The sequence below is a fragment of the Ambystoma mexicanum genome, chromosome 2q, assembly GCF_040938575.1.
Source record: "Ambystoma mexicanum isolate Mex_15411 chromosome 2q, UKY_AmexF1_1, whole genome shotgun sequence".
NCBI lineage: Eukaryota > Metazoa > Chordata > Amphibia > Caudata > Ambystomatidae > Ambystoma > Ambystoma mexicanum.
In genome coordinates, this window is record NC_090924.1 from 1,146,028,371 (window position 1) to 1,146,052,412 (window position 24,042).

General features: G+C 44.3%; 1 long non-coding RNA gene across 4 annotated transcripts in view; it reads left to right on the forward strand.

Annotated features, from left to right (window-relative positions):
* Positions 1-22,281, forward strand: part of LOC138570005 (uncharacterized) — a 61,895-nt gene extending 39,614 nt beyond the window's left edge. For all 4 annotated transcript variants that reach the window (XR_011303373.1, XR_011303374.1, XR_011303371.1 and 1 more), the window contains exons 4-5: positions 17,806-17,987; positions 19,070-22,281. This is a non-coding gene — a long non-coding RNA (uncharacterized lncRNA). The remainder of the gene's footprint in view (positions 1-17,805; positions 17,988-19,069) is intronic.
* Positions 22,282-24,042: the final 1,761 nt, after the last annotated feature.

Consider the following 24,042-nt stretch of genomic DNA (forward strand, 5'->3'; position numbering starts at 1 on the left):
CGTACTGAAATTATGTTCTTTCCAGGTCCGGAGGTGAGATGGATCCGGTGAGGAATTCGAAAATAGTTTGTTTTCTAACCTTGTCCTTTTCTTTCCTCTTTGTTTTAGGAGTTCCAGATTCGAGGCGGGCGTGGCAGAAGACTGGATGCTGACTGCAGGCATGGTGAGCGTTACGCTGCTTGATGCAGAATAACGAGAAGCGTGTGCTGCTGTTCGGACGTGGTTTAAAAAGCCTCCAAAGTAGTTCCAGGTAAGAAGTTCCCCAGAACCACGCCCGAGTAAAAAATAGTCCCTGTAATAAAATAGTCCCATCCAGGCCTCACGTTGGCTTGGACTCACTTGCAGCATGGACTGCATCAGGTAAGTAAAGTCTATGAGCCTGGCGCCTATGGCGCCAAGACTGATTTCTATGATGAGCCTGGCGCCTAAGGCGCCAGGACTGAACCCAAACAGCCCCCAGCCGGGGCTGTTGGGGTTTTAATAAGAATCTGGATGCCTGCTCCCAGAGCTGATGGGCTTGGTCCTTATGCCCGGGGGCAGGCATCATGACATATGGCCCCGTAGGTTAGGCGGCAGCATTTACCTGCAGGGAACTGTGACCGTCTTTCCTCCTGCTGGAGGACTAGAGTACTGTTCTGGACCCCCATCTCGATCATCTGTAGAAATGTGTTAACTTTTAATACAAATTCTAAATAATATTGTCTCTGGATCCTGTTTGTTCTATTTGTGAGCTTTAGAACTTAGATTGTCTCTTCTCGTCAGACCACTGGATTTGTCTATTAGTTCTGGATACAGTTTTCTTGTTTAGGCTATGGGGAGTGTCAAAATTGAGCAATAATTCCACAAGTCTCTTTACTGTGCATGTTCAAAACGTATCAGTTCCCAGTCTATGCCTCTGATGTGCTTCATTACCGAAGACCTGCTGTGTCCTTGTTAGTACAAAAAAGAAAAAGAAAACAAATGAAATCCTTGGCACTGCTCTCTCAATCTGTCCCTCGGCGGAAAGTTTAGAATCTTCTCAAATAGTTCTGCTGATGGTTAGAAAGTTCGATTTGCATCAGAATTTTCTGGATCTCTGATGTATGTGAGGACATCAACATCGATCGGTCTCCCCACAAGCTCTGGAAAATCCTCAATTAGGCGGAAAAACAAATTGCTTGCCAACCTGCTGTCTTCTGGGGACAGGGACATTTGTCCTGTTGTTGCTGGAATTTGGGACGGTTTGCTTTTCTCTTCACTGTGAACAGTGTCTGCAATTTCGGTTTGCTTGGAGAGCCACTTGTATAACTATGCTATTTAGGATGATGCTCAGATGTTCTGTATTTACTGGATCTTGAATAAAAGTTAAAACATCTGTCGCTCTCCCGACAAGTTCTGGACACTCTTTAATTAGACAAAAGAACAATACATTGATAAGCTCATTCGCTTCCTTCTCCGCTTGGGACATTACATTTGGCTTTTCCTCGCTGTACTCCGGAAGTAGGAGGAACTGCTCAGCAATCACAGTGAGCAATCTCCTTATAGTCTTTCCGTTTTCAGGATCTTGAAGAAAGTCAGTGACATTGGTGAGCCTCCCCGCCACTGACGGGTACGATCTTAGCACTAGATCGAAGTATGTCACCACATCTTTGGTGATGTTGCTACTGTGGGACACAAGTGATTCCGAACAAGGTTATCGTGCGGAAAGAGTCAGGATATTGGTTTTTCTTCCAGCTTATGTGTCTTCGATCAAAAATTTGCATGTTCTCTTTTCCTTATTAAGGCTTGAGTTTGCCTTAGTCCAAAGTTCAAATTCGGCAGACTATGTTGTGGTTTATAAATGCAATTCTCTTCTTCACCCTGCAACTAGGATGCACAGAGTGTCCGTTTTTATGTCCTTATCCCCTTTTTTGCTTTGAGGAATGTCCACCACAACTTTTGCACAAAAGTTCCTTGTCTTTGCTTTGCTGCTGCTCATGCGTCCTTCCTCGTCATGGATATCGTCTGCACGTGCTGTGGTTCTTCCCCTTCGTCTGTAGTCTCTTCGCGCTGGGGTGCAGGCAGGGGGCCTTCTCCGATGTATGGCTTGATGTTGCCCAAAAGATCCATATTCTTCTTCCTTGTAGTTTTACTGCAGTGGGTGTGCAGTCTTCCACTGTAAAGGGACCGTTAAACCTGGGCTCGTCCCACCTTTTCCTTGTATGGTTATTTTACCAAGACTGTGTACCCAGAGAAAACAGATGGAACACTAAGTCCTTGAACTGTGCCTTCAGTAATATCTCCTTCTGTGGTCCGTGCTGTCCTGCACCCTTGTCGCTGCAGCTGGCCTGAAATTACAGTAAGACAAGATGTCATGCAATTCAAGTAATCTTGCATTTCAGACCCTAAAATTTCTCCTGTTGACTGCATCTAGCTCTGTGTCGGGGTGTCAGTGTAGTGCGCATCTTCTTCCTGTGGCTATTTCGTGCGGCATAAGATGATGGTCGGAACCAGGTTGATTTCGGAGTGCATACAATGCCAAAGGAAGGCAGTGCAACCATCACTTTCTTAGAGTAAGCTTCAACGTGGCTATCCATTCCTTTAATAAGCCATTGAGCTTCTTGCATATTCCGTTACCTTGCGGATGGTACGCCGACGAGAACTTGTGCGTTACCTTGCGGATGATACGCCGACGAGAACTTGTGCTTTATACCACGCAACAAGCTAATCTGCTCAAACCTCATACAAAATGGGTTCCGTTATCTGATCTTATGACTTTGCATACCCCCCACCTGGGGAAATAATCCTTCACTAGAAATGTGGCCGCACAGGTAGAGTCTGGGTGTGTATATGGACCTGCTTCTTTCCATCTAGCTGTCTTCCGTAAGCGTTGATGCTAGATTCTCTTTTGTCATGTGTGCTGGATAGTGTAACTGCTCCAGTGCTAATTTTAACAGGGCTATAGGCATTACTGGCTTACCAGTGCTGTATTGTTGCCACAAGCTGTCAGAGGGGTTTAAAGAACACCCTCGCCGCTTCCATAAATTTGTTTCCTCCTGTGGTGTCTCCCCTTGGAGTTCCATCAACTGCGCCTGTCCCATATTATTGTAACTTTCAGGTGTACTTCGTGCAACTCATCTCTCATTAGTGTTAATAACTTCCATATCCATGATCGTCTCATTCTTGGATGCCATACGCTTGGCTTCTGTGTCTGCTGCTTCATGTCCTTGTGAGATAAAATCTGTCCCCCTTCGTGTGGGAGGCGCTTTTCACAACCGCTATGCCCACTGGGAGCTGTAGTGCCTTAATCAGTCTAACAAGGCTGCTTGCTGTACTGGTGTGCCGTCCGCTCAGAGGTGGCCCCAATTTTCCAGCGCACTAAGCCTACGTGCACTGTTGACATCACATAGGGGAAGTCACTGTACACCGTTACTTCCTGGTCCACGTGATTCGCAATTGCGAGTATCAACGCCAATATTTCTGCTGCTTGTGCTGAATAGTGAGATGGTATTCGTACACTGAGAAGCACTTGAAACTCTGTTTGCTGTGTGCTTTATTACAGCAAAGCCTGTACATCTTTGTCTATCATTTTGATCGATTCTCGAAGAACCATCAATGAAAATTATTTCTCCTCCTGACAGTGCATTCTTTCACCCTGGAAATTTCATCATTGAATTCTTCATAATTTGCAGTCCTGTATTGGCTCTCCTTCAGTGACTGGTTCTGCTATGAACATAGCTGGGTTCACTATCTTGCATCGGACTATCTTAATCAATGGATTCGATATGATCACTTCATAGTGTCATGAACCGTTGCCTGCGTCCCTTTTGGACCTCCTGGTCCCTGACCCAGAGAGCTCTGAATGCAGTAACCCTCCCAGCATGGCCATCGTATACGAAACGTAGCTTGCCAGCCTTTACGTTCTGCGCTTCACACACTATTAAACACACACGCAGCGCTGCGCGTCTCAACGCTGCTGTTCGCTGTAGCTGGACTTGTGCTGCCGCAGTTCGCTCGGGGCTATCCTCTTGAATTTCCACTTTCCCGGTTCCTTGATTCCTCCTCCTTTCCTTTCCTCTAAACTTACCCAGCTTCCTGGAATTTCACCTCGCTCGAGTCACGGCTGCCGTGCCTCTGTGCGCGGACATTGTTCCTTCCTGGTTCCATCCCGGACAGTCTGAACGAAGCATGCTGGAATCCGAAGACCCGCACACAGCTCTATACAAATCCCAGACTGTGCGGAAGAAGTCACGAAAGAAGGTCACAAGCCAACAGGAAAGACAGGTGAGCAGGGGAGAGACTTGCGACACATAAGCGGAAGCTCTCTGAGATGTCAGGGTGCCCTTAGGCTTCTCTAGAATAGCAAATAGCGAGTGCTTGATGTACAATGTCATTGAGCATCCCATTACGATGGTAGTAGCCTTCTCGATGGCGAACGCTGCGGAAGTAAAACTTTGTTTGCACAGGAAATGGCCTTTCATCACTGGGTCCAAATTTCCACTATAGCATGCTAGGGGCTTGTACCCCAACGTGGTTCTCTATGTGAGTACTGCCATCATAACACTGCCATTTGTGTGTGAGAACAGGTAAAATTCCTCTGCATAATTGAGAATCCCTAAAACTGGTGCCCTGCAAATGGCTCTTTTGAGCTCAGCAAATCCTTCCTCCATGGTCTCGGACCATTCAATCTTTTCTTTTGTCACTTGTGCCTTCTTTAGGGCCTGAAGCAGTGGCTTGGTGTAGGAGCAGTAGTCAAAAAGCCATGCTCTGACATAATTGCAAAGGCATAAGAAGCTCTGCATCTGCTTTACTGTGTGTGGCTTGGCTGTGTTCAGTATGGCTTCAGCTCTTTCTGGGGTAACTCTTTTCCCTTCATGAGATCAGCTGACCTATGTAGAGTACTTCACGTTGACAATACTGTAACTTCTTTGTCAACCTTATATCTTTTTTCAGCCAATGTCAATAGCTGGACAGAGTCGTGTCGGCATTGCTACTCTGTTGTGCTACAGATTAATATGCCGTGCACATATTGCAAGACAACACTCTCTAATGTAATATTGCTTAGGTCCACCTGCAGGACTCTGTTAAAAATAGACAGAGACTCACAGCTCCCCTGGGGTAGCCTCGTGGATTTCAGATGCATCTGTCCATGAATGACGTTAGATCTTGTGAGTCACGGTGCAATCACCATGAAATATTTTGCCTCAACAGGTATATTACATAGAATTGTAGCCGGGTTCTGGACTAAAGGGAACTCGGCCTCAACAATATAATTTATTGGCCTTGGATCTTGAATTAGCCTCCAAGGCCCCCCTTTTGATTTTTTTGATGGGGTAAACCGCGGTATTGTATGATGACTCTGACGTCACTAAGATGCCTTGCTCCATCATAGCTGAAATTGTCTTAAAAATCCCTTCATCTGCCTCTCTGGACATGGGATATTGTCGTGCTTTCGGTACAATTGCTCCTGTTTAATCTTTACTTCCCCCGACTCCTTTCAATAGGACTACGTCATAGGGTCCTGTGGTCCACACTGAAACAGGCACCTGGGCCTTGGCATTAATTTTGTGCTAGCATCATTCTCTAGGGCACTTCTCTTTTGATCATTTTCACCCAAAAGTTGAGCCTCACCTCCACCGTTTCTCCTTCATTTGCTTGTTCATCAAACAGATCGTCATCAGTGACGTCAGTCAATCTATACCCCTCTTCAATGGCGATTACTGTGCACCATTGTCGGCCTTCATCATCATGACCATCGATCGGAACCTCTTTCCCTCATATTGCTGCTGTGTGTATCACCAAGGGAAATACTTGTCCCCCTCTCCTCGTGCATAGGTATTCTTGGCCTGAACAAAAATTCACCTGGGGTCCTCATAGTTTTTTTTTCATCAAGGCCTGGCAGCCCTGCCATTAGCACGCGCATTCCATACGTGAATATTTCTGACTCTAATGGAATGGCTCTCATGGCTGTGTGTCCTGCGTATGCTCTAATCATTTGGCATACGTTTTAATAGTGCATTCCTGGAGTTGAGCATATTATGCCCTCCTCCGTGAACGAGATTGTCATATTCAGTTTTGTCATTAGATCTCGGCCCAAAATGTTTACTGGGGTTTGTTGTGAATATAATAGAGGCACATTCATCTCACATTCTCCTATAGAGACTGTAATTGCGTTTGTAAATGGAACACGACTTGTAGCTCCTGTCTGAGTATTTATAGCATCGCTGGACATGGAAAACTTGTCTTCACGTATACACAAACGTGTTGCACCCGTGTCAACTAAGAAGAATATTCTTTATTCCCTATAACGACATCCACCCTTGGTTCACGGTGAGGGTCTGGTGTCACTGATGGGATTGAACACATCAGGGTTCCCAGTGAGCTGTCCTAGTCCATATATAATTTTTTTCCCACCTTGGGCGAATAGACTTCCCCCATCACTGGTGTTACTCCTCATACCAGGGTTCACGGTCTGCCCTGTTCTCACCGTCTGTGACAGTTGCATCAGTGACTGTTGAGACTGTCCTTGTGGAAAGCTCACCAAATTCTGAGGCTGCAAGCCTTGTTGTGCTCCTGGCGTCTGTTGTTGCACTGTGTGATTTTGTGCAACTCCCTGCTGTAAGAATGCAGGTGGATTCGCCATACCTGCTCCTATCCCTTGGCCGTTCTGCATCATGCCTTGATTTCTGCATGTGCGCGCTAAATGCCCTGTCGTCCCACATAACCAACATACTGGAGGTGGTCTGATCACTTGCCCACTAGACCCATCTTGATAGCCATTTTGCATATTTTGAAAACCCCAGTGATTATTCTGGAAATCTCCCTGATTGCTCTGCCATCCTCTCCACTAAAATCCTCTTCCCCTGGGGTAAAACTCAGTATTGCCCTGATTATTCTGCTGTGGATTATTAACTTGTGGCATGCTCGATCCGTCTGTGCTAGTTATCATTGCTCCAACGAGAGCATATTTTGAAAATTTCTTCTGCACTCATTTTGCCTCTTCACCCTTCAGTGCAGCTTCCTATTTTGCAATTCCTTTCTTGCAGCAGTATGCAATGGCCAACTGTATTTCTGACCATGGCTTGGCCTCGGTTCCCACCAATTTCTTAAGCTGTTTCTGCACTGGTTCTGGCGACCCTTGGCACAATACATGGTAGAACACGGGTACAGATTTCCCCCAAGATTCCCGAGTCTCAAGTACCCAGGCCTCTTGAAAATTCTGTATGTGAATTAACGGGTCTTCCGACTCCTTCATTTTACATGTCATGATAGCTCCCATGTCAGAAGTATCTGGGTATAGCACTCGTAGTGCTTTCCATACCGCAGCTCTGCAATTGTTAAATGGAGCTCCGTCATGCACAGTATTAACTGTGGTCTCACCCGCTCGCATCCACACATCGTCTGCTTTGTCACCAAGTATGGCGATTAAGAGACCTTTGATATCCCGATAGCTAACATGTTCCCTCCCGTCATTTTTTCAAGCTTGTGTATCCATTTCCCGTCTCCCGGTGTTTTGGAAGCTGGTTTTTCAGTTTTTCCCGGTCCATGTGTGGCCATGGAATATATTGTGGTCTTGCTACACCTTTCTCAAGCAATGGAAATTGGGATGTGTAGTCCTCTCCCTCCTCTGTTGTTGCTCTTCTGTCTATTGCAGGCTTAATATTCCTGCCTCGCTGTCTACCAGGCAATGACCTTAGTCGGCTCTCGTAGGGTGGTGGCGACACCCCCCTCTGACCGTGAGATACTTCTTCGTGCCGATCTGACTGTGTGGCAAATTCGGATGCCCTCGGTGTAGATCCCCCCCCCTAGAGTTTGACCATCTTATCCCTTTCCCTCCTGAGACTTTTTGCGTCTTCTCTCCTTCTGTCTCTTCACGCTCCTCTCTTTCGGTGTCAGACATTGTCTTCCCCCAACTTGTGCAACTTCTTGAATCCTCCTTGCTCCTGCTTATTTCTAATCGATCTAGGGAAAGTTCTATTCCCTCTGCTTCGGGAGACATCCTCAGTGTCATAAAGCTAAGTGCTCTCCAGGTGCTCGTTTTCCCCCTCCTCTTGGGGTTCTTGTTCTAGCCCCATTTCATCATATATCCTATCGATCGTTTCTCCGATGCTTCTGGTGTCGAAGTCATCCTCCATATTTGTTCTAGATGTGCCTGTTACTGAATCGTACTTGGGAAAGAATTCTTCTACATCTTCCCAGTCTACTACTGGCTCAGGCTTTTTAATCTCTTTCAAGATATTCAAGATTGCGTGCTCTCTTGTCTTTGCTTGCGTTCTATATCATCATCAAACTCTCTGCACTTCCTCTCTGCTTCCTCAGTTCCTCTCTGACCCTATCTTCATACTTTTTCTTTTCGTCCCTAGGTTCAGTGGCCTTTCGGATCTCCTCATCCCTTCTTCTCTTTCTTTTCTCTCGTATCCTTTGTTCTTCCTCCTAACCTTCCCTGCTTCCGTCTGTCATATTCAGTGGCTGCTTTCTGTTTGCGATTGCGTTGCCTTTCTTGCTCTTCGCGATATAACTGTTTTTGTCTCTATCTCTTATCTTTATTCTTTCGTCTCAATCCTTTTTTCTTTTTCCCTCTTTTTCCTATGTACATCGTCTAACTTCCCCTTTTGTTTCTCGTCATCAATGCCCTTGCCGTCAAGTTTCAATAAAATCTGCCCTCCTATCCATTCGTCCTGTGTGAGTGCTATCTCATCAGTTCTATCCTTGCTTCCTTTCCATCTTTTTCCTTCTCTCTCCATGTTGAGAGATGTACTTGCCTGTGTCTGGACTCTTCTCTCATCATTTTGTCTCTCCTTGTCCCTCGGGACTTAGGAGGTGATATCTCTATCTTTATCTGGATTTTCGTCACTACTTTGCGTAGGTGACTCATATGCTGGGTTGCTATACCCTGTGGCTGCTTTCAATTCTCTCAGCGGATATAACCCTTCGTCCTTACGTTCTCACTCTTTGTTTCAGAGTGGGCAGGTGGTGCTGTGGGCATCTCACCCCCCTCTGTGCATACATTAAGTATCCAGTCAGATGGCGGTTCCTCTTCCTTGTCTTGTTGATACATTTTCCACAATTCTAGACTAGCTAGGCTTTTGTCTTTTTGCCCGTGTATGTGGCGTGCAAGTATGTTGTCATATGTTGCAAAACTGCTTTAGATAAGGTCTCACCCTATGGCCATGACATAAACATTTTGTGGGCGGTTCCTTTAACCCATTCTGCACTTTTTCAGCTTAGGTGCATGTTTTGGCAACTGTTTGCACATGTGTGCCCAATGGAGTTATGTCTTCCATGCTTAAACCAGTTGCCTTTCCCTTATATATATATAACTGTCAATGTTTTACGTAACTTGAACAATTCCAACAATATGAGCGAGCACCATCACAACAAGCTCCAATCCCGATTTTTCCACAAAATGTTATCTCTTCTATTTTACTCAATAAACATCAGGTTACTTTCTACAACATGCCAAATATCCAATCGCACAGTTTTTATGCTAGTTCCTCGAAGGAAAACTTTCCGTCCTATGACATCACAACAATCAACACATAAGACAAAGGTTAACAGACAAGATGAACTCCAGCTAGTCATATGTATCTCTGCCTCTAAAAGTTTAACTTATCGCTTTCACAGTGCCTTTAATCGCTATGGTGTTCTATTCGTTCCCCTTTATTTGGGACTCTGGATACAAGTTTCTTCTAGCCGCTTGTATAAAAAGTGTAGGAATTAGGCGGATTCTCTCTCTTCTCGGGTGTCCTCCCCGGTATCTTATTCTTGAGTGTGTGTGTATGTGTGTATGTGTATATATATATATGTATATATATATATATATATATATACATACATACACACGCACACACACACCGTGGCCGTGTAGTTATAGTTATGGTTAAGTTGCCAATCCCATAGGAAGAGCACTTTTTGGGTGGCTTATAACTTCGCTCTCCCTGGACGAATCCTCACCAAACTTTGCAAAAAAAGTATATGGCCCATTCAGAATGCAACGTTTGGTCCAGGGGGGGCAAAGTTATAGGGGGGCATCCCAAAATGTATTTTTTCCCATTTGTGATGTCATCTTTGATGTCCTGGGTGTTAATCTTAGCGGTGCACGGTGGTGGCGCGAGGTATGGGTGCTTAGCTTACCATAACTGGCGAAGTTCAGCGGTTTTTCGGTTTTGCTTGGAACCATAATGTCCGTTTAACAAAGTTTTTTCATTGAATTTCATAGGTTTTTACCAGTGCATGCTATTTTCGTATAACTTACTAATATCATACTTACCCAGTATAGCATTATTTGTGTCCAATTTCCAAAGTTTCAACTTAAAACTCTTCCATTACACACCATCTGGAATAATGTTTAACACTTCTATACACTTCTTGCAACTATTTCATCTAGTTTTGCATCCCTAGACATCTAGGAACATCTGACTTCATAGCGGGCATTCCGGACAGTGCCACATGACCATACGCTGGCGCGCAGTATGATGACATGTCTGAGAACCCGTCCGCACTTCATGATAAGATCTCTGCTTGGTGGACAGTTCGCATTTTCTACTGATCTAGGAACCTTCAACTTCAAAATTTCTCTTGCACAGCTCCAACACCAAGATAAACTGCTATTTATCTTAAAATGGCATCAGCTAATGCCATCACTCCTCCCCAAGAGCCACCACCACGGCTGTAATCAAGGAGCATGAGAAACAGTGCCCCCTAACTTAGAAATAACGCACACGCAACATTTTCCCTTCCCCACCTACCCCTCTATATTGGTGTTTGGTTGCTCTTCCCTCATTTCCCTCCCCACCTTTCGTTCTCAGCTCTCCTGCCAAAAGAAATACATCCAAAAACAACAAATGACCTATTCCTTTAGGAACCACCTTTCACAGTTAAAAAATAGAACTAAAAAGAAAATGGATAGACTCCATCTACTTTATATTTCTCAGTAAAGTACCTAGACTAAATAAGATTTTCCAACATTTCCATTTGCATTTTGTGTTATTGTAATGGGAATATTGTGGCGTTCATCCTCTGTTCCAGGGACTGGAACGGTGGATACTGGGCCAGAAGCCCAAGTTATCAGCCCAAGCGAAGCGAGGGTGGAGATAACAAGGTCTCTGGACCATTATCCCCCCAATCCAGCCCCTGAAATGGGGCATGAATGCTATTGGCACCCTAGGTTCCCAAAGTGGGAACCCGGGGTGCTATAAAATAGTATTTTTCTTCCAACACGGGATGCCTGCGGCGTCCCGGTGTAGGCAGGAAAATCCTTTTCCAGGATGGGCCCCCATGGAAAGGGAAGGTGAGGGTTCCATACAGGACCCCTCTTAGCTTTCCATAGCAGCCTGCAGAAGGCAAAAAGAGAACATTATGACCATATTACCACAAGCACATTTTTCTTCCCTTTCAAATCTATCCTAATTTCAAATAACTTTACCACAAAGCCAGTCTAGTCCCAGGTGGACGTGGCCACTTTAATCCTATGTTTTGTCCCTTGTGGTCGTGGCCAGTAGCCAGATTGTCCGGATCATGACCTTATTCCATGACCCGGACAATCTGGCCACTGCCCATGGCCACAGGCTACCCCTCAGTCACTAAAGGTATACCACTATTTTTTGTAGCTACATTATGACACTTGTCAAATAATAAAACACTAGCACATGCTTGTAGGTCCTTGCCAATGCCCCTTACGCAAGTTTGCTGGAAATCCACCCATGTTTTATTTTTTCAAAAGTGTCAAATGTATGCACATACAATCGTCATATAACCTAGCACCCACTTGACAAAATCCATTCAGACTTTACGAAAACGTCTAGATCTATAATCTTTTAGCAAACCTTTGTGTAGATTTGTCAAATGGCACCACATTTATAAGCCTTTACAATATTTTGGGACCTCCCCCCCTCCCCTCTAATTTTGCCCTCTCATGACAGAATTCCACCAAACTTTGCATACTCGCTCAGAATTAGCCCAGGAATATACATGCAGTTACATTAAGTGCCGCCAGTTATAAGCCATCCAAGAACTGCATTTCACCAACCCTGTAATGCTAAAATGCTAAGGTGTTGGAACTTTCACGGGACTGTTCGCAAACATCCGAACTGTTCACGGACTTACGTGCCAAAAACGCGTTTTATTTATTTTTTTTATTTTTTTTTTGCTTCTTGCAGCCATATCCCATCCCATCCTTATCACCCCACACCTCCCCAGAGATTATTTGATAAGTGGAATGCTGTGTTTTTTCATGTTTTTACCGTGATGTCCGTGGACATCGGCCGCTGTCCGTGAATCCAAGATGGCGGGCGTTTCCAAAAATCTGACGCGCTTCACGCTCCTCACCATCCAATCAGCGAACACGTTGCATGTCCGCAAACATGACGCAAGCCGGTTAGCCAATCAGGACACTGTCCGCAGACCGAACAGGGAAGTGTGTCCGCGGACCAGACATAGATATCACACATTTTTTGTGACCAACCCTTTGGTCAGTTTTTTTAAAAAACTACTGGACGGATTTTCACCAGATTTACAAAAGCATGCTTTCGGGACCAAGCCGCTGCTCCTGCCACAAATTTGGTGAAAATCCGTCCAGCGGTTTGGGCTGTAGGAGTGAGCAAATTTTTATTTTTTTTATTTTTTATATTTTTTTTTCCCATTCAGTCTATGGGGAAAAAAGAAATTTTTGGACCCCCCTATAACTTTGCCCCCCCCCCCCTGGACCTAACCTCACCAAACTTTGCGAAAAAAATCAGAATGCAAGTTTGGTGAGGATTCGTCCAGGGAGAGCGATTTATAAGCTGCCCAAAAAGTGCTCTTCCTATTGGATTATCAACTTAACCATAACTACATGGCCACTACCCTGGCAGTGTAATTTAATATATATATATATATAACACATTCTTCTCTACTTCTGACTATATTTAGTTTCTTCCTGCCTCCCTCTGTTACCTTTTCCCTCACTTGTTCTAAGGCATGCACTTTTGCCAAAGCATTAGTCTTTTTCACTCACCGTTCGCATGTTTCCTCTCTGGATTCTCGGGATCACTGCCTTCGTCACCACCTTCTCCGGCTGTTCTCCCACTCAGCTGCCCGTAGGAGTGGGAAAGGGTTATGTGGGGAACACGGGTCCCTTCAGACCTCGTTCTGCAGATTTTATTTTTACTCTACCACTGTTTATGGGTATCTTCACGGTCTACTCAGCCGAATGGCAAAGAATATTGCAGAGGACCTAGAGTTACTTTGTCGCTGGTCAATGGGTGTCTTTGTCTAATCGATAACTATCAATCTCTGCTTCCCCCAACCGGCCCATAGAGTCGGGGCTTGCCCAGAAGCACTTTAAGACCAGATAGCAGCACCTGTGAGATGGATGGGGGTGCAGATTTAATACTCCAACACCAATCAATAAGGACAACTCAACGGTTTGGCAAAGGGAGTCCGTTTAATGACAAGTACAAAAAACGGGGAGTCATGAATATCGGTAATGGTGCAATCTTCCTTCTCGCTTCAGCTCCAATGAACTTCATAAAAATCCTAACATTTATACTAAAAACTCATCATCCTTGACAAAAGTTGACATGCAATTCTATTGGTTAGGAAAAGGTAACTTTACTATAGGTACTGGATTGGGAAAACACTGTCAGGTGGGCATCTAAGCCCTTCCTTCAAAAAATGACTACTGCAGACATCACTGAAGTACGACGTCCCATTGGTTCTACTAACTATAGGACTCTAGATTACTTTGTCCACTGTGATTGGGTTGGCACCAACCCCATGCATGCTTTTTCACTTTGCTTAGCAGCACGCAGAATGGTCAACCAAGTGCAGGGTGCCCCTCAGTTCACCCGGCCTTCCTTCAATCAATCAATCATCACTTTAGAAGTTGTGTCAATTATTTCGCTGTGGTTGGCCTCGAGACTGTATCTTCTGCCTAGATATCTTCTCTTGGCTCAAAGCCATGCGTAGGTGTGGGGGGGTCTTGCTCTGTTCGTTCGGCTGGTCACGTGATTCAGACACCATGGATTTGCCTTTTCCTCAACAATTTGTGTATTTAATTTTATGTTCACCCACCACCTACCTTTGCCTTCTTATCTTGCCCCTTCAAAGCAATATATTCTGGTCCTTGCTTCAGTTGATTGTAGCTACTGCTCGTTCATTTTGATGGATACGACCTTGGTTCCCTAGGCACGAGTTGCCTCTGCTGAGTTTTGTTTCTGCCGCTCGGCTCCTGATTCCGTTGAATGTGAAACCTTTCTGGAATGGTCTTAGTGATTTTTGTTGATTCTGCTTTTGTGCAAAGTGGAAGTATACTTCATATAAAGTGTTTTATTTGAGGTAGATATATACACGCATCGCAAGCTGCACGATTTTCTTAGCTTTCTTGCGTTTCGAGCCTATGTACAGGTGTAAACTGGTCAAATATCTTTGCCATGCTTACAGCTTAAGGGTCTTTCATTTGACATCGCCTTCACACTCTTAAATTCACGATATCCTTGTTCATGGCATTTCGTCTGTCATTCTCGGGTCGTCATTTCTTCTACATGTGATTCAGGTTTAGGTTCTTGTGACATCACCATTTGTCTTCCCTTTGGACCTTTTTGGTTTCTTCAGGGACTGTACTCGGGCGATCTTCGGTCCGTCTCATTTGTTCATATGGCTTTCTCAATGGGTACCTTACTGTCCATGGTTTCCTCAGTACGGGTACTTCAATAGGCATCGTTCTTCGGATAGGCACTGGACAGAGCCCCACCGAGGCTCTCTGCTGGTTTATTTGCTCATCATACGTCACATATCTTGGTGTGAACGTTCCTGGACGGTTGGAGTGCGGGCTGCATATTTGGGACCTCATCTAAAAAGGAGAGTTTCCACCCCCCCCCCCCCCCCCGTCCCCTGTTTCAAGCTGAGGAAGATTGACATGTTTTTAACGTGAAAAGTGGACAGGGCAGGTACTATGTGAAGTTCCAAGGTCAAAGCACCCCTAAAGAGGTTCTGTAAAGCTGCCCCCCCATAAAAAGCGAACTGTCTGGCAGTCAAAGACTCATTTTATATTGTAATGCTTTTGAATATTATTTTTTCACTGCTGGAAGTTACGGATGCTATACCCGCGAGGCAGAGCTTTTTACGCCATTTATTTTAAAGGGCACATAGATGGCTTGTTCACTCCAGTTTTCCATTGCCTTTTCGGTTCACAGTAGGGCTAGTTGTGCCAGCCTTTATGCACAGGGGACCGTGTTCTAATTCCCCTCATGACTCATGCTCTACTCCATCTACGTTTAGTTTGTTCAACACTTTGGGGAAATCGCTACATGATTTAATATATACAAATGTAAGTTTCAGGGACTCTGGATTACTGCATGTTAGTTATACTTATGACCACAAAAGTGATGGGTAGAAAGTTTTGAATTAATCTGTACCACTGGCGTTGCTCTGGGCAACCTTCCACACCACCGTTTTTGAGCCCGTCTGCGCCATTGCAAAAGGGGTCCAGCCATCAGTCTGGTACTGCCACCAATGGTGGCAGCCCAGCCCGAACTGCTAGGCCAGGTCCCCTCTGCACGGAAACGCAAGCAACCCCAGACATTTTTCAGCCTTGTTGGGCCTCCTCAGTGAGATGCAGCTTGGTTCCCTATGGCGCTGTTAGCAAGGGACCCACGTCTGGGCATACCCTCTCTCACATAGTGAGACAAACTGTGACCACAAAAGTGATGGGTGGAAAGTTCTGTACCACTGGCATTGCTCTGGGCACCCTTCCACACCACTGTTTTTTAGCCCGTCTGCTCCATTGCAAAAGGGGTCCAGCCATCAGTCTGGTACTGCCGCCAATGGTGGCAGCCCAGCCCGAACTGCTAGGCCAGGTCCCCTCTGCACGGAAACACAAGCAACCCCAGACATGCTTTGGCCTTGTTTGGCCTTCTCAGTGAGGTGCAGCTTGGTTCCCTATGGCGCAGCTACTTGCTCACTACTCTTAGAGAGGCACAGCTCCTCCCTACTGATGAAGTCCAACCAGACCGAAACACGTGTCTGGGGATGCTGTTGGTACTCTTGTTCAGAGGAGAATTGCCTAGCATTTCGGTGCTGTTTGCCCCAGGGCAGGATAAGAAAGACTGATATGTTTGGGATATTTCTTCTCTGTGAAAGATAGTGAGCTAAAGACTCTGGGTAAGTCTCTTGTAACCAGGACTAATGTCTGGCAGAGGGACTCCCAGGAATCCCCCCCTTGTTAATTTTAATCTAGTTATACTTATGTCACATTCTCTATATGGGTTGACGAGGTTCCAGGAGGGATTTTATTGCCCCTTCAATGCGTTTTCTTAGTTTTTTTCCAACCACTTGACCTCAGCAGTTAATTGAAGATAGTTTGTAAACTTTATTGAATGCTTGCTACGGATAGTGATCCCTGTCATTAATTCTGAAAATATATTTTTTGATCATTGTTTATGATGATCTGGTGTGAATGCTTTTTATGGTTTTTCTTTGTATCTAATGATGGGACCAGTTCATTCTTGTTAGTTGATGATGATGATGAGCTATTTTCTTGCTTGTCTGGATTTTTCAGCAGCCTTGTGATCCGGGACTGGCTCGGTAGCGGGAGTTTTCTGACCTGGGCGTGAAAGGAGTACTATGAATTGCTTTGCTCTTTGAAAGTGGAGGTCACTTTATTCCCTTAAGACAGTGGTCTCCAAGCCTTTTTATGCTGAGTCCCCCCCTTGAGTAAAATGATTTCTGCCCCTGCCACCAATTCTTATATTTTCTATTAAAAAGTCAGCATAATCCTTCAAGCCCCCCACCAACTAGCATCCTTTGGGCCCCCCAGTTTGAAGGCCTCAAACTGGGGGGCCTTCGAACACCACCCCATCCGTGCCCCCTTGTGACTGTCTTTTTTTAATATAATGGTTTTGTAGCTTTTTAATAGAAAATATAAGAATTGGTGGCAGGGGCGGTAAAACGCCCTAGCTGTTCAGCATACAGACGCCCCCTTTTCATGGGTGGGGATACTCCTTCCCAGTTCCACACAATGACTGTTATACGGTTCAGGCTGATTGTTTTCAAACCGTTGTCAAGTAGGGGATAAATGCTCCTACTTTCTGCCCCTCTCTGGCTTTAATGCTGTTGCTGCTCCAATGCCCACACTATGTTCCACACAAATAGTCCATGCCTTCCTCAGATGGGTGCAATAGGTTATCTACATGTATCCAGCCGTGGTGCATGTGTGAGAAACCATGCCTCTGCAAAGTTTACCCATGGCTTGGTTTACTTTTTTGCAGGATTTTTCCACTGCTATGAGCGCTGCACTAGTTCAGCTGTAGAGCATAATTTATTGCACGTTAGCAATGCTTATCGGGTGGGTGGGGACTTCTGACCCTTCTGGAGGATAGTGCCTGGCTCATATTAGCAAAGGCCTTCCTGCTAAGGTGTAATATTTATATTTTGTTCCCCCGTAAAGATCACTTTGGTCATGGGTTCTGTCACTGCATACCCTCCTATTTCCTGTACATGTTGCTGTCTGCAAGGTGGGGCTCTATGGTTGGTAATTACATTTAGGAAACTGAAACATGTGTTTGTTTTTTAAAGGACACACACAAAATGACTGCAGCATTTTAGGTACAAGAGCTCTGCAGTTAAAGTATTGCCTCTCCAGAACTCACACCTTTAAATTTGCAAACGGATGCAACTAGTTAAAGCCACAATGGGTGGAAGTCTTGGAGGAAGTTAACCAAGGACCAAGAGACACTTCACTCATAAATCGGGACACATCAGGCAGGAACATCCATAGCAAGCCCACTATAAATTAATGTTTTTGGGTACAGACCTGGTTCACAAATACTTGGAACATACTAAATTTACATATTGTATTTCTTCTTTTAGACAATAACTCAAATCATCATGGCACTCTTTGACAATTCTCTGTGCATTTGAAAGGATGGGGAATTTGAGCCTTTGCAATTCCTGGTGAAGTTATTTGGAAATTGCTGATAGAGGGTATCGATGAAAGTAGAAGAGAAATACGTGAAAAAAAGGATTTCAAGGAAGCATGCTTTTCTAGTTAGGTAAGCAATGCATTTTTTTTTTGTTCATCTGTTTGATGTTTGGGGGAGGAGGGTACATCTGACATCCCTATGTGGAGTTGTTCCCTTTTTTCACATATACAGATGAATGCTAGACAATGCCCACCTCATTTACAGCATCTCTTACCTCTGGAGTAACTATAGATGGTCTACTGATTTCTCTTATGTTATTGGCAAAGCGCTATGGGTTGAATGCCCTTGGGGACCGTAGTCCAGGTCAGAGTATGTGTGCAGCTAGGACAGAGAATGGATTGCTATTGGCGAATCGCACTCTACCTCCTTAAAGTTAGCTATACAGTCTTTTAGAATGAAAGTAAAACAATATCATAAGGGTATTAATCTGTAGGCAAATTTATTCCCATAAAGTCAGCCGACACATGTTTTAACCTTAGCCGTCTTCAAGGCCTTGAAATTGAACACTTGGTATGGTGACCAGGTTTGAAAATTGATTGTGAAAATATCTTGAAACAAATTTCTGATAGTACTTGATGATTAAAGGGTTGAGTCCCAAGAGACCTGTCAATGGCTGGTTGGTTGTGCTAAAACTCTTTAGTGGTGCTTGGACATCTTGGATTGGTTCCCCAAATCTAAATTCCTAAACTGTCTGTCTTTTTTGATATTTTTTTGGTTTTCTTGGATTTTTTTACCTTAGATTCAATCCTGAAAATGTAGTCCGCAGGTTGGGCAACTAATCTAGGATGTCCAAGGTAGAGCGTGATTCGCAAATACCCATCGGTTCTCTGTCCTATTCAGTCACTGTCTTTATGCGTAGACCTTGTTGAATTGGTGATGCAGCTCGCCACTATTTATAAATTATAGTGGTCACGGCGCACTCTCAAGGATATGTACCCATACACACTTTTATGTGTGCAGCTACAGTGAGTTGTGGATAGCTGCATGGGGAGGGAGGGAAATCGCCAAGGAGAGCAAGAATAAGCAAAACTCCAAGGGGGCGGATAGGGTCACGCTTAAGGGGAGTCACCCCAGTGTATAGCTCAGGCAAAATGTTTATTGTATTGGTAGTCTCATTATGAAGTTTTAACTTGCCTTTTTCATACCCGCAGCCAAGAAACAGTATTAAGAAACAGGAACCATTTGATGAAATAACGAAAAGCTATAATTGAGGCTTTAAAAAGAAAGGTTGAGGAGAAAAGGCAGCTACTGGTTGAATCAGGAAAAAGAAGATGCAGTGAAAAAAACTAGAGAATTATATTGTAAAAGCTGATGGGTGAAAACTGACTATTCCAAAATGTATTAATGGCTGTTCACAAAAGCTGGAAAACCTTTTTGGCAGGGATGGCTAGTGTTCTTCATTCCTCCTACATTCCTTCCTCAGAACCTTCCTCTTGCTTCACCTGGACAATTGATAGACACAGCATTAAATCGGCAGATGTCTGTGTAATGTTGCAGTTCCCAGAGATGTAGCTGTGCAACAACTGCAAAATATTGGACTATAAAGTAACCCATCAATTGTCTGTTATGAATGTTTTGTCGGGCAGATCTAATTTGACAAGCTCAACTCTATCACCATGTCTTCTTAACAGTGTGTTCTTGTTACAGTATGACAGTCATGCCTGTTTGGACCAGGAAGTGACACCTACATGTTACCACACACCTGTGCAATCTTTCAGATTATGTTTTTTTTTAAAAACAATGGATTTGGAACATCCCAACAACCGAGTTTGGTTGCCACGTCAGCCATTGCTACTATTCTACGATTGTAATTGTAGCTCGCATGCTGCTCTGTGAAACTCAAGAAGAAAGTGTGTAGAACTATTATAGTGGATCTGGTGAATTTGTAGGTTGGTGCCAACTTTTAAATGGTGCATGTTTTTGTGCTATTGGATTTCTGTTGGGGGTCAGCTAATGTTTTCTTGGGTGTGGTGAATGGTTGAACTAATTGCTAGCTGCTCATAGTGATATTGGGTGAAGTGATCGGCAGTCTTGTCATGCAGGTAGACCTTTAACGGATTCTGTTTAGGTCACTGAAAGTGTTTATTTTAGTGCAGTGATTTGTAATTGTGGGAGTTTATTGGGTGTGATGCCATGTTAGCTAAAGGTGAGATATGAAATGAGAGAGTTTAGAGGTTGGTTCGAGACATTGTGGAGTGGATTTGTGGTTGTATATACTAAATCAGCAAACCTTAATTACATTTTGAGTGCTCTAGCAAAAATGGCAAGTAACAGCTGCAAATTTCATGTTTTACAGTACAGCATCCATAAGTCTAACCCTATAGTAATACCACCCATCTTACACTCAAGGAATCAAAACCCCTTTTCCTAAATCGTTTGAAAGCAACATCCTCCTGAAGTTGTCTGCAATAATCATTCACAATTTCAAACCCATCCTAAAGTTCTCACAGGGTTATCCTGGAGTAATCCACACCATCCCTGAAGTTGTCATGGGGGTCATCCTGGAGTAATACAAGATCATCACTGGAAGTAATCGGAACTCCTCTTGGAGTAGTTTCTGTGGTAACTCTAGAGTCATCTCATTTGAATATTTCAGCCTATTCACATACTTAAGGATGGTTTCGGATGATCTCCCTGAACTAGCCATGGATGACTCTAAGATGGGGTCACCTTATGACTCAAGAATGATTCCAGGAAGATCTTCCTTTTTGACTTGAGATTATTGTTCCATACATTATTTTTGCATTTGTCCGTTTACATTCCTTTAATACAACCATCCACCATCCATTAAGGGTATATATAATAACAACCATACACACACCACAAGTTATTTGTCTTTTGGTTTACTATTGGCAACGTCTTCTGTAACTTTCCATGAACCCCATGAGTACCAAAGACATTAATGGAGAAGGGAAGCGTTAATGGCATGGTATGGAACCGAGCGCTGCCCAGCTGAAACTCAGTCTGAAAAGGGCCACGGGAATGTTTTGTGAATTCGACCCCACTTATCCCTGATGTGGTACTTTGACCCTTGCTTCATCCTTTCCCGTACCTCTTACATGCCATATACAATCCGTGCCATACCTCGACACCTGGGGTGCTTGTCCTTCAGTTTTATTCTTTCAACCCCTTCAGATGGAATGATTCATTTCAGAAGGGTCTGCTTCAAACATGCAAACCCAGTAGAAACTACTTCCCATAAGAAGAGTGCACCTAGTAACGTATCCACATCATGTGACTCACATTTACAGCCAATGCAGCGCAAGTCCTGCCGCAACTCGGTCAGTGTTTAGTTCCCACTGAGCTTCGAGGCAACACATCCTCTTGTCTCGTCACGTTCCATGATATGGTACTGCTGTAAATACTCGTGAACTGTATTTGCTGCATGCGTGCATTTAGAAACGGGAAGCGCTCAGTGCAGTGGTCATAATGAAACCAGATGCTACAGACCTTGTGGCAGGCAAAATCGCACTGACATTTAACAGTGAACAAGTAGACCGCGGGAGGCAGAACGCCCAAAGGCATAATGGGACCCGGCTACAGATACTACTGTGAGGGTGGGGGTGCTTGGAATCCCCCTATCGTTTCACCCATAAGCATTTGAATGTTGTCAGAATAGATCACTGTATGGGGCCCAAACACAGGGGGGATAAAGCTAGAATTATACTATTTTTGCTAAACCCATTTCTGTTATATTTGTCCAGGTGCTGTGTATTTATGTGCTGCTCAAGTCATTTTTGTTTTAAATAAAAGAGTATTATTAAACACATACTAACACCTAGCAGACCTGAGAAGAAATGCAGTCAAGTGCTTAAGTTGCAGGCGGGTCTCAAATCCCAGCTTCACCACTTAAAGTGCATGATCCTTGACAAAGCATTTGATCTCCTTGTGCCTTAACATATGACTTTACACAGAAGGTTACTGGTTTAAAGTTATGCACTAACTATTTACATAGGACAGTTGCATCACTGTCCCAATTGTTCATTATATACTCTCTGATTCTTAGCTGTAATGCAGGTGCTGAGACCTGCTGGGCCTCTTAGCCAGGAGGAGTACCGGTGTGCTGCCACTTGCTGCACTGCCGCTGCCCGTGCCCTGTCTGGCTTCACCCAGCACGCTCTCTGTTTGCCCAAGCTTCTGGTGAAGTCTTGCGGGGCTACGTCTGAGACCGCATCTCACAAGACTTAAGTCCCCACACTTATAGCCAAGGTTTTAATAACAAAATGTGCGAGCCCTGCTTTTGCCCTGAATAGATAAAATTCTAATAATTAAACTGAACAAATTTGTGCAGTTGTTTTTAATGGGCAAAATAAAAATATTTATATTTACCAGTATGGAAATAAATTAGAGATGGTAATAGTAAGTTGTAATCGCTGCATTATTTTTTTCAGATTCCTCTCTAGTAAATGTTCATTTGGCATGTACATTTGCAGGTGAGGTCAGAGTTGTTAGTACTTATGGGTGCTGTGAGGTGTGCCTGCACCGTAGACAGGAATCTAAGGGTCTATGATTTTGATTTTCAAATATGGGCGGATTAAAAAAATTGATTTTAATTTTTTCCTACTTACAGGTTACCGTAGTCCCATTTACATATGTAGGGACCACAGAACGCTCATTTAACCAAGTAAGGGTTACGCACGCGTCTTCACAGGGTGTACGTTCCGTTGTGCCAATGTGTTGTTTCAGTGCTGGACTTCTGTGTCAAGATGTGTTAGTTGGCCTCTTGGCTGTCCATATTTATTTATTTATTGCACCTACTTATCTCCCTCTACAGCGCCATTTGCACTCTGAGACCCCTCCCTCCCTTCCTCCCACAGCACTTCTCCCCGCCCCACTCCTGTCCAACCCTACCAGAGTGGTCTATCCTTTCCAGGAAGCTGCTCTTAGCAGTGAATTCCAGGGAAGCCTTGTCCAGGTAGCCGGTTAAGGGCCACAAGGCAAAGGGCAGCTCCCATCCCTTGTATGCCCCTGTTCACCAATGGATGCCGTGCAGAACATCCTGGAGCTACAACTCGGGTAAAGTGGAATGGGCAGTGAGCACAGCCATTACTGTGCTTCTGTAAAAGCCTACCACATTTATACAACTACCATTCGATCCAAGCTCGATGTTGCACAACACTATACACTCATCTGTTAGCCTATGGATTGAACTCAAAAGGATCCAGAGGGTAGACAGAACATGACACTTGGAATTATAGTGAAGTTAGCCTTGTTGTAAATCTTAGAACTATTGCTAGAGCGGCCAGGGAATTGCACAGGGAGGAGTCGTTGGAGTGGTCCCTGTCTCACATAAACTTTGAGTGCAGGCAATGTATTGTACCCAGGTGACTATCGAGTAGGCAGTGTATGGCACTTAGATGGATATTGGGGAAGGCAATTTATTGCACTTAGATGGATTGTGGGGGTTGACAATGCATCGCACTGGAGGCATTTATGAGGGTTGCCAATATTTTGAAGCACATCATTAGAAATGTGGCCATTGCTTGTGCTCTTAGATGATTTATAAGTGTAGCCAAGTGTAAAGACCGGTAGGGGGTGTCTGTACTTCTGCTCTCTATATGGTAGAGGAGAGGTACAGAAGACCCCAGCCATGATTCTCTATAAGGTAGCAATTGACGAGCAATGAAGGCCTAGCTTCTCAGGAGGTGATGCAGGCTGGTTCTTAAGTACAGTGTAGTCCCCGAACCCCCACAAAGGAATGTCCACGCACTGTATTACGGAAAACACAGTCTTTATATAATTAATATTCAAAGGTATGTACAATATCACAATAACTCACTTTGTACTTGGAAGTTAATAATGATATATATACACACGTCTAGAGTGGTACCACTAATGTTATCAAATCTCATTAAAGTGCATCAACTGTACGGTTAAAATGTCACACAGATCAATAACGAGTAAACCAGCAATAGAGATGGGCAAGAACGTAAGATGATTGAAACAATAGGCAGAATGCTGGCCCCGTTACCTAGACACAGTTCTGTGTGGAGACCCTCCCCTCCCCACCTGGGCAACCTGTAAATAAAGATATATAGCACAAGCCCAGTCCAAATGTTCAATAGTCTTACTTCTTCCTGTTAAGGTTCTACCCCCACAATGTACCTGGTGGAGTAGAGTTCTC